The following is an 8139-nucleotide window of genomic DNA, read 5'->3' as shown; positions in this document are numbered from 1 at the left end:
TCTCTTGGAACCTAGTGTGGGAACTCACGGGGGCCGGGCACCCTCGGTGGTATCAGAGAGGCAGGTGGTTTCCATTGTGCGGAGAGGTGACATCCTAGGGGCTGGCGTGGTCTGAGATTATGGTTCCCTGACGCCTATTCGTAAAGAATTCGAGCCTGCGTTTGAGAAGGTTATTTCCTTACATACCTCAAGACTACGCAATGGAAATAAAATTTAAAGATGATGGATGAGGACATCGGCAGCTTCTGGACAAGCATGCATGGGATCCTGGGTTCAATACCCCGTGGCAGCAAAAATGAAATAATTGAATCGGGCATGGGAACACATGTTTGTAATCTCAGCAGGTAGTTAGCAGGGTGCCCCCATTATATTGGGAGTGGAGAGCCAGCCTGGGCTGCCAGAGAATCTCTCTCTCTCTCTCTCTCTCTCTCTCTCTCTCTCTCTCTTTCTCTCAATTATAAAGTAGTCATACCTATTTCATTATCATGGTCTTGGGGTATACTCTGACTACCATAAAATAATGTATTTCTAAGTGGACAGTGATTTAGGAACTCTGGCTGTTAGGACTTGTTCATTTCATGAGTCAAACAGTCTTGGGGGTTGATTCTTTCGTTTTTGTCATTCAAGGAGCTTGGGTTTGAGCCTCTTTGTCTTGTTTTAACAACAGTTGTCATAGCTGCAATAATAACCCTAAGAAAATCTGTGGATCCAACAGTTTTTGGTCATGGCTACTAAGTCATTGTGAAGAACCCTACCAGTGAAGGTTGTTAAAGTTTCTATTTCTCAGTGTCCAAGAGTTCTTGCAAACTCGTTGGAACAGTGTTTCTCAACTTTTGGCTGGAGATCCTTTTTCAAAGGTTACCTAAGACCATCTGAAAAGAGGTATTTACATTACAATTTATAAGTGTAGCAAAATTGCAGTTACGGAGTAGCAATGACAGTTTTATGGTTGGGGGTCACCACAACATGAAGAGCTGTATTTAAGGGTCACAGCATCAGGAAGGTTGAGAACCTCTGAGTTAGAACAACTGACACAGGGATCTATAGCTAAACAATATGAAGAGAGTGAGACTTTAGAGCTTAAGGTCCTAAATGTGATGTCTCCACCAAACCCCTCCCCTCAAGGCACAAGAGTCTAGGCCAAGAAGGAGGCAGAAAGATGCAAGCGTCAGAGGTGACAGAGGACTGAAGGAGGTGGTGTTTTCCAGATAGAGCAGGACTGATAGACACGTGAACTCAGAGACTGTGGCAGCACACACAAGGCCTGCACACTGTCAGCCACGGGGTATCCTGACACTGAGAGCAGGATGTGGACAATAAATAAAGAAAAAAAAGAAGGGGTCCAGCTGCTGCTGCTGCTGCTTCTTCTTCTTCTTCTTCTTCTTCTTCTTCTTCTTCTTCTTCTTCTTCTTCTTCTTCTTCTTCTTCTTCTTCTTCTTCTTTTTCTTCTTCTTCTTCTTCTTCTTCTCCTCCTCCTCCTCCTCCTCCTCCTCCTCCACCTCCTCTTCTTCCTTCTTCTTTCTTCTTCTTCTTCTTCTTCTTCTTCTTCTTCTTCTTCTTCTTCTTCTTCTTCTTCTTCTTCTTCTTCTTCTTCTTCTTCTTCTTCTTTTCTCCTTCTCCTCCTCCCCCTCTTCTTCCTTCTTCCTTCTTCTTTCTTCTTCTTCTTCTTCTTCTTCTTCTTCTTCTTCTTCTTCTTCTTCTTCTTCTTCTTCTTCTTCTTCTTCTTCTTCTTCTTCCCTTTCCCCATCCCCTCCTCCTTCTTTCTTCTTCTTTCTTTCTCCTCCTCCTCCTCCTTCTTCTCTTCTTCTTCTTCTTTACTTCTTCTGTTTTTCAAGACAGGGTTTCTCTGTGTAGCCCTGGCTGTCCTAGAACTCACTCTGTAGACCAGGCTGACCTCAAACTCAGAAATGTGCCTGCCTCTGCCTCCCAAGTGTTGGGATTAAAGGCGTGCACCACCACTGCTGGGGGGGGGGGGGGTTTGAGGTTCTTTTTTTTTTTTTTTTTTTTTTGGATTTTTCGAGACAGGGTTTCTCTGTGTAGCCCTGGCTGTCCTGGCACTCACTTTGTAGACCAGGCTGGCCTCGAACTCAGAAATCCACCTGCTTCTGCCTCCCAAGTGCTGGGATTAAAGGCGTGTGCCACCACGCCCGGCAAGGTTCTTATTCTAGACAATGGAGACATAGCCAGAGTCAGAGACATCTGGAAGAATCCAGAGTGGACAGAGGGGCAAACTGAAGCAGTCATGTGAGGAGAGCCAGGAGGGGAGAGACACAGGGGACCCAGGAGCAGCAGCCAAGAGGGCAAGAGGCCAGTGTAGCCAGAGTGACTGGGTTATATAAGGAGGGCCAGCTGGGGGAAGGGCAGCTCAGCCCAGGCCCTGGGCTGGAGAAGTTTAGCGTAGGGGACAGGAATGCCAGTCACGAGTACACTGTACCATGTAGGGACTGAGGGGTGCTGGGAGGTCCTGATGGCTAGAGTCTGCTTTGATCTATTCATAGCATCTCAGCTGTTTGTCCTGGGTTTGAGGCCTGACAGACAATAACCCCTAACCAAGAAGCTACCTGCAACTGATACCTGTTGGTAAAGAAAAAAATTGTAGTTTTTTCCAATGGAGTCTCACTGGGTGTATTAGCCACACTTTAGCTAAGTAGGCCTCATGCCCAGGACACAGTGGTATTTTTGTGACTTTTTGTCTTCCGTTTGTTTGTTTGTTTGTTTTAAATCTTACTGGGTTTTTGTTTTGTTTTGTTTTTTGTTTTCTTTTTGCTTGTATATTTTGATTTCTGGATTTGTGTGTTTTGTTTGTTAAGGAGAGAAAAAGGACAGTTAGGGAGGAACTGTTGGGGGGGACATAACAAAAATATATTGTGTAAAAGTTTTTCAATTCAGAGAAAGACTAGTTGAAAAAGGTTGCATTTTTATTTTGAGAAGAATGAGCTCAAAGTGTGTGACACATTTAATCTGGAGAATTTATGAACATGTTGGCTGTTTCCACTTTCTCCAGGGGCAGGCAGAGCTCTTATGACTGCATCTGTCCAAGCCTTGCACGCTTTCTGAAAGCCACTGGTAGTTTCTTGTACGTTTATACTGTCCCTGCCCAGCCTGGAAATTAGCCACTTTCCAGAACACGTCTTTCTTTTTGTTAGAATGATTTAGAAACCAGGATCTGGGTGCTACAGCCTTAGTTTACTAGTCACTGCTGAATACGTGGCTCTGTGACTACTGTGTTTTACTTCTGAAAAGGACACCCTAGAAACAGCTGCTCTCCCCGGCATGTGGCCGAAGAACAGGAAGGTGCTTACTGGAAAGTGTGACCCTTTCTAGTCTCGAGCCATATTTCTTAATACCGTCTAATAATAGTCTAGTAACTGCTGAGTAAGGAATATGTTTTAATTCACCAACATAGTGCAGCAAGGAAAACCACAGTTTTTTTTTTATCCTTTTAAGAATTTATGAAGCAACTTCTATATGTTGTCAACAGTTGTGAAATTTTGTAAAGAACCATATGAATGAATAGTAACTCAACGTCTGAAACAGTTGTAGATGTTTCTTTTTAAGGGAGATGCCATCCTACTACGATGGCTTCCTACCGTGATTAACTAATATGTAAACCAGGAGGACAATGGGAAAAAGGTCAGGTCAATGAAAAAAAGGTCGTCTTTATGGTAACTTTTTGTTTTGTTTTGTTTTTAACAGCTCGATGGTTTGATCAGATTTTTACTGTTTTGACATTTCCTGTGTTTATATAAACAGCAGAAGTGTCAGTTCTGCTGTTAACAGTATCATGTTTAAGTTTCAGTTCATTTGCAGAAATGTTGTCTATTGCATGAGCATTAGATTAGCTACAAATAACAAACTTTTGAACAGCAGTCTACCCAAGTTGTGGGTAGACACTGTAACAGACTCTAAAGGGAAACGGCAGAGAGCTGGTGGCACAATTGTTCCCGGAGGACTTCCCTTCCTGTGGGGGTGTCACACAGGATGGCTTGAAACCTGCTGACACTTGAGACTGAGTGGACATGCAGGTGCTAGGCCATACGTCAGATATTAATATATCTCTTACCTAACGATGCAAATCAGATTTCATTGCACCCAAGTGACACCCCCCCCCCCCGAGACAGGGTTTCTCTGTGTAGTCCTGGTTTCCTGGAACTTACTCTGTAGATCAGGCTGGCTTTGAACTCAGAAATCCACCTGTCTCTGCTTCCCAAGTGCTGGGATTAAAGGTGTGCACCACTGCTGTCTGGCTCAAGTGAACCCGTTATTTCAACAGGAATTATAGCCTGTGTGCATCCTGGCTGGAAGCAAGATGAGAGTCACCTGAGCAGATGGATCTATGTGAAGTTTTGAGTTCATTTTCCCATGGTGCTCTTCCCTCATCCCAGCAGGCAGTCTATGTGAGCGACAGCCAAGGATAGTAGTGGGGAAGCAGAAATATTCGGTTACTTTGACAAAAAGGGATATGTGCAGTGATAATTTTGGAAATTTGGTTTATTTGAAAAAACACAGGAAAATTATAAGAATGTTTTCTTCTTAATCCTGGGTACAGGATATGGGGCTGCTTCAGACTGTCCTCAGCAAGTAACCACAGTTTGTCTCGTGTGCTAGCAGGAGCGTGATTTTGCCAGCTGCAGATAGTTTCTGCGATTGTTTGACCTTTGGCCTTCTGGGGACTTTTCAGAGGGAATATAAATGCTAGGCCCCCAAGAAGGTCAATGGGTTGTTGGTTGGTTGTTGTTGGTTGAGGTTTGTTAAGTAGTTGTGTATAAGGAAGAGATGATGGCTATCATTTTTCTGCTTAGAAGGGCCCAGGTGAGAGCTGGTTCTTCTGTACAAAACCTGAAGGATATCGAATGCCTGTGGAAAAAAAAAAGTCAGTCCATAGCCTCAGGTGGGCTGCAGTTTAGGGCCTGCGCTCACATCTAACCTCTCCCCAGCACCTCTCTCATCTTCTTTTCATTTTAAAGATTTTCTTATTTATTTTTGTATATGAGTATGTTGTCTCTGTCTTCAGACACATCAGAAGAGGGCATCAGATTCCATTACAGATGACTGAACCACCATGTGGTTGCGGGAAATTGAACTCAGGACCTCTGGAAGAGCAGTCAGTGCTCTTAATCCCTGAGCCATCTCTCCAGCCTCACTTTTCTCATTTTCAACAGGTGTTCCCCACCCAGCTTCTACTTTCTTGAAAGATGTAAGCAATGCGCCGATTAGGTCTCAGTTCCTTAACACCAAACTGCTCATACTTCTATCTTCTAGTGGGCAGACTCCTTCCTCTGCAGGGTGGTTTCCCAGTGCTGAGTGTGCCCCCTCACCCTACTCCCATCATGTCCTCTCCATTTTGTTCCTTCTCACAGACCAGTCAGCCTTCTCCAGCTTCCCAACTAAAAGGGAAACATCTTCTCCAGTCCTTCCAGAGGCCATCCTTTCTATCTGTCATAAGCAAATGAGCTACCATTGTCCAAAACAAAATTTATTTTTTTAAAAAGATTTATTTTATGTGTATAAATGTTTTGTTTGCATGTACATCTGGGTACCACATATGCACCTGGTACCCAAGAAGGTCAGAGGAGTGTGTCACATCCCCTGAAACTGGAGTCACAGATGTTTGTGGCTGCTGTGGGTTTTGGGAGCGCCTCTGCAGGAGTAACCACTGAGCCATCCCTCCAGACTCACTATCTTTATTTTTTCAATGTCCCATTTATTCCTTAGCCCCTTAACTCAGCCTTTCTGTTCCCACCATTTGCTTGCTTTGATCTGGGCAAGATTACTAGCCAACTTCTAGTGTTTAAATCCACTAAATTCTTTATAATATTGTCTCAAAGCTTTATTTTTATTTTTAAATTTACATTTAGTGCACACTCCCCACCCCACCCCCCACCCCCCTGTCTCCCAGCACGTGCTGCCGACCCGTGGTTTTCCCTGCGGCACCCTGACTTCTGCTGAGCTGATCTGTGGGAGAGAAAGGAACGCCAAGAGGCTGCCTCCCTTTGCCTCCTGCCTGTATTGTCACAGAAAGTGAACGGAGGCTTGGCAGCTGCTTCAATCTGGCTGGCTGCCCTGATTATTGCATGGACACCTCTGGCTGGTACCCAGCAGACCCTTTCTAGTTGAAGTAGTATAGCAAATTATCTTGTATTAATTTTGTGCCCATGGCTCCTTGAGCTTGGATCTGTGGGTTTACCGTTTCCCATAGGAAACTATGGGCCTTTTCTTTTCTTTTCTTTTCTTTTTTTAACTTTCAATTCATTGTATCTTTAATAACCTGGCATGAAAAGAAAGAAAGAAAGAAAGAAAGAAAGAAAGAAAGAAAGAAAGAAAGATATTGTTCCTTTTTACAGGCAAGGCCCATCATCAGTATAGACTCATTCACATGGTGAGTGAGATAGGATTCCAAACAGCATGGGAAGGCTTCAAGGCTTACAGATTGACGCGTTTGGTTGCTGATATAATTGGCTAAGGCATGAGCAGCATAGAAGATTAACGAGCCCTCAGAGGACAGGACGCGGTTGCTAGGTCACGAGCACCTTGAAGCGTTCCTTGATGGTGATTCGGTGTTTTGAATATTTGTCATCTGGGGAGAACCGAGCAGGATGGGCTGAGCAAGTCTGTTGTCCCATAGGGTCAAATTTCTGCTTCAGCGTTTAGACGTGATCACCCTGCTCGCTGAGGTAATACATGAGGAAACATGACTGCCCTCAGCAGAAAGACGCCGGTAGTTTACCGCCAGCCGCGTTTACCCAGAGTGCCGGGCCATTTCTTTTACTGTGGTTTTGGCATCCTCTCCTCATTGGGTTCCAACCCCTCATGCTCTCCCTGTCTGGAAGCTTATGGGTTCTCCCCACTTGTGCCTCAACCTTCCTTCTCTGTTTTCTGTTTTTGGAAGTTCTACATCCTCAAGATCACTGCAGTTTTCTTCTGCAGAACCTCCTGAGAGATCCTGACCGGATCAATGTCTTCATCTTATATATTGTAGATACTGTACTTTCCAGGGCTGGAGGGATGGCTCAGCGGTTAAGAGCGCTGGCTGATTTTCCAGAGGTCCTGAGTTCAATTCTCAGCAACCACACAGTGGTTCACATGTTGTAGTTACTGTAATTTCCATGTTTAGAATTTCGATTTAATCTTTTTGGTTTCTCTGTCACATTTTAATATATTTTGTTGTTGTTTTGTTTTCTCTGAGACATGGTTTCTCTGTGTAACCCTGTTGTCCTTGAACTCGATCTGTAAGCCAGGCTAGCCTCAAATTCATAAGATCCACCTGCCTCTGCCTCCTGAGTGTTGGAGTTAAAGGTGTGCACCACCATGCCCGGCTTTAATTTTTTTGCCCTGTCTTCTTGAGCATGTGAAATATATTTAATAACTTATTTATTTTTCGTGTGTGTCCTATTCGTGCATGTGTGTACACCTGCTTCAGTGTGTGCGTGTAAGTGCATGTTACGGCTCTACTGTATGTGTGTAGACCCAAAGTGAATGGATGACAGGTGCCTTCTTCCGTCAGTCTCCATTCGTTGTGGCAGGATCTCATCCTTAACCTGGTGCTCTCCAATGCTGGCTGGCCTAGCCAGTGAGCTTACGACTTTCTCTCCCAAGTGCTGGGACTCCAGGAGGCCGCGGTACCTGCCCAGCATTTATATAAGTACTGGGGATTTGAATCCTGGCCTTCACTTTTGCATAGCAAGAGGTCTGCCCACTAAGCCGCCTCCCCAGGGTGGTACAATTATTTCAGTGTCCCAGGCTGCTGACTTCTCCTTGTCACGTGTTGCAGTTCCCGATTCTTGGAATGCCTGCTGATTACCGACTGAATCCCAAGCACTGTAAAATGTGTTGATACTGGGATTTCTGTATCACTATAAACAGGCTCGGGGGTTGTCTTAGGGTGTCGTGGAGTTACATGAAAATGGCTCAGTCACTTCAAGATTCACATTTGTTGGGTAGAACTAGAGAAGAGTTCCATGTAACGCTAACTGCCGTGCTGGTGGGGAAACTCCAGTTAGTTCCAAGTCTTGTGCCCGGGCTCAGCCTGTATGGACCCTCGGGACCGATCCCTCAGTCCTGCATGGACTCTCAGGACGGATCTCTGTGCCCTGGTTCAGCCTGTATGGACCCTCAAGACGGCTCCCTCGGTCCTGTATG

The 8139-nt window shown here is 44.9% G+C and overlaps 1 pseudogene; it reads right to left on the bottom strand.

The window, feature by feature from the left end:
• Window positions 1–6494: 6494 nt before the first annotated feature.
• Window positions 6495–6683, bottom strand: LOC147000681 (H/ACA ribonucleoprotein complex subunit 3 pseudogene; annotated as a pseudogene).
• Between the last annotated feature and the right edge of the window lie 1456 nt (window positions 6684–8139).

This window comes from Mus caroli, unplaced genomic scaffold (genome assembly GCF_978045245.1).
Source record: "Mus caroli unplaced genomic scaffold, Mus_caroli_1 scaffold_17, whole genome shotgun sequence".
Lineage (NCBI taxonomy): Eukaryota > Metazoa > Chordata > Mammalia > Rodentia > Muridae > Mus > Mus caroli.
This window is presented reverse-complemented; position numbering and strand designations above follow the sequence as displayed.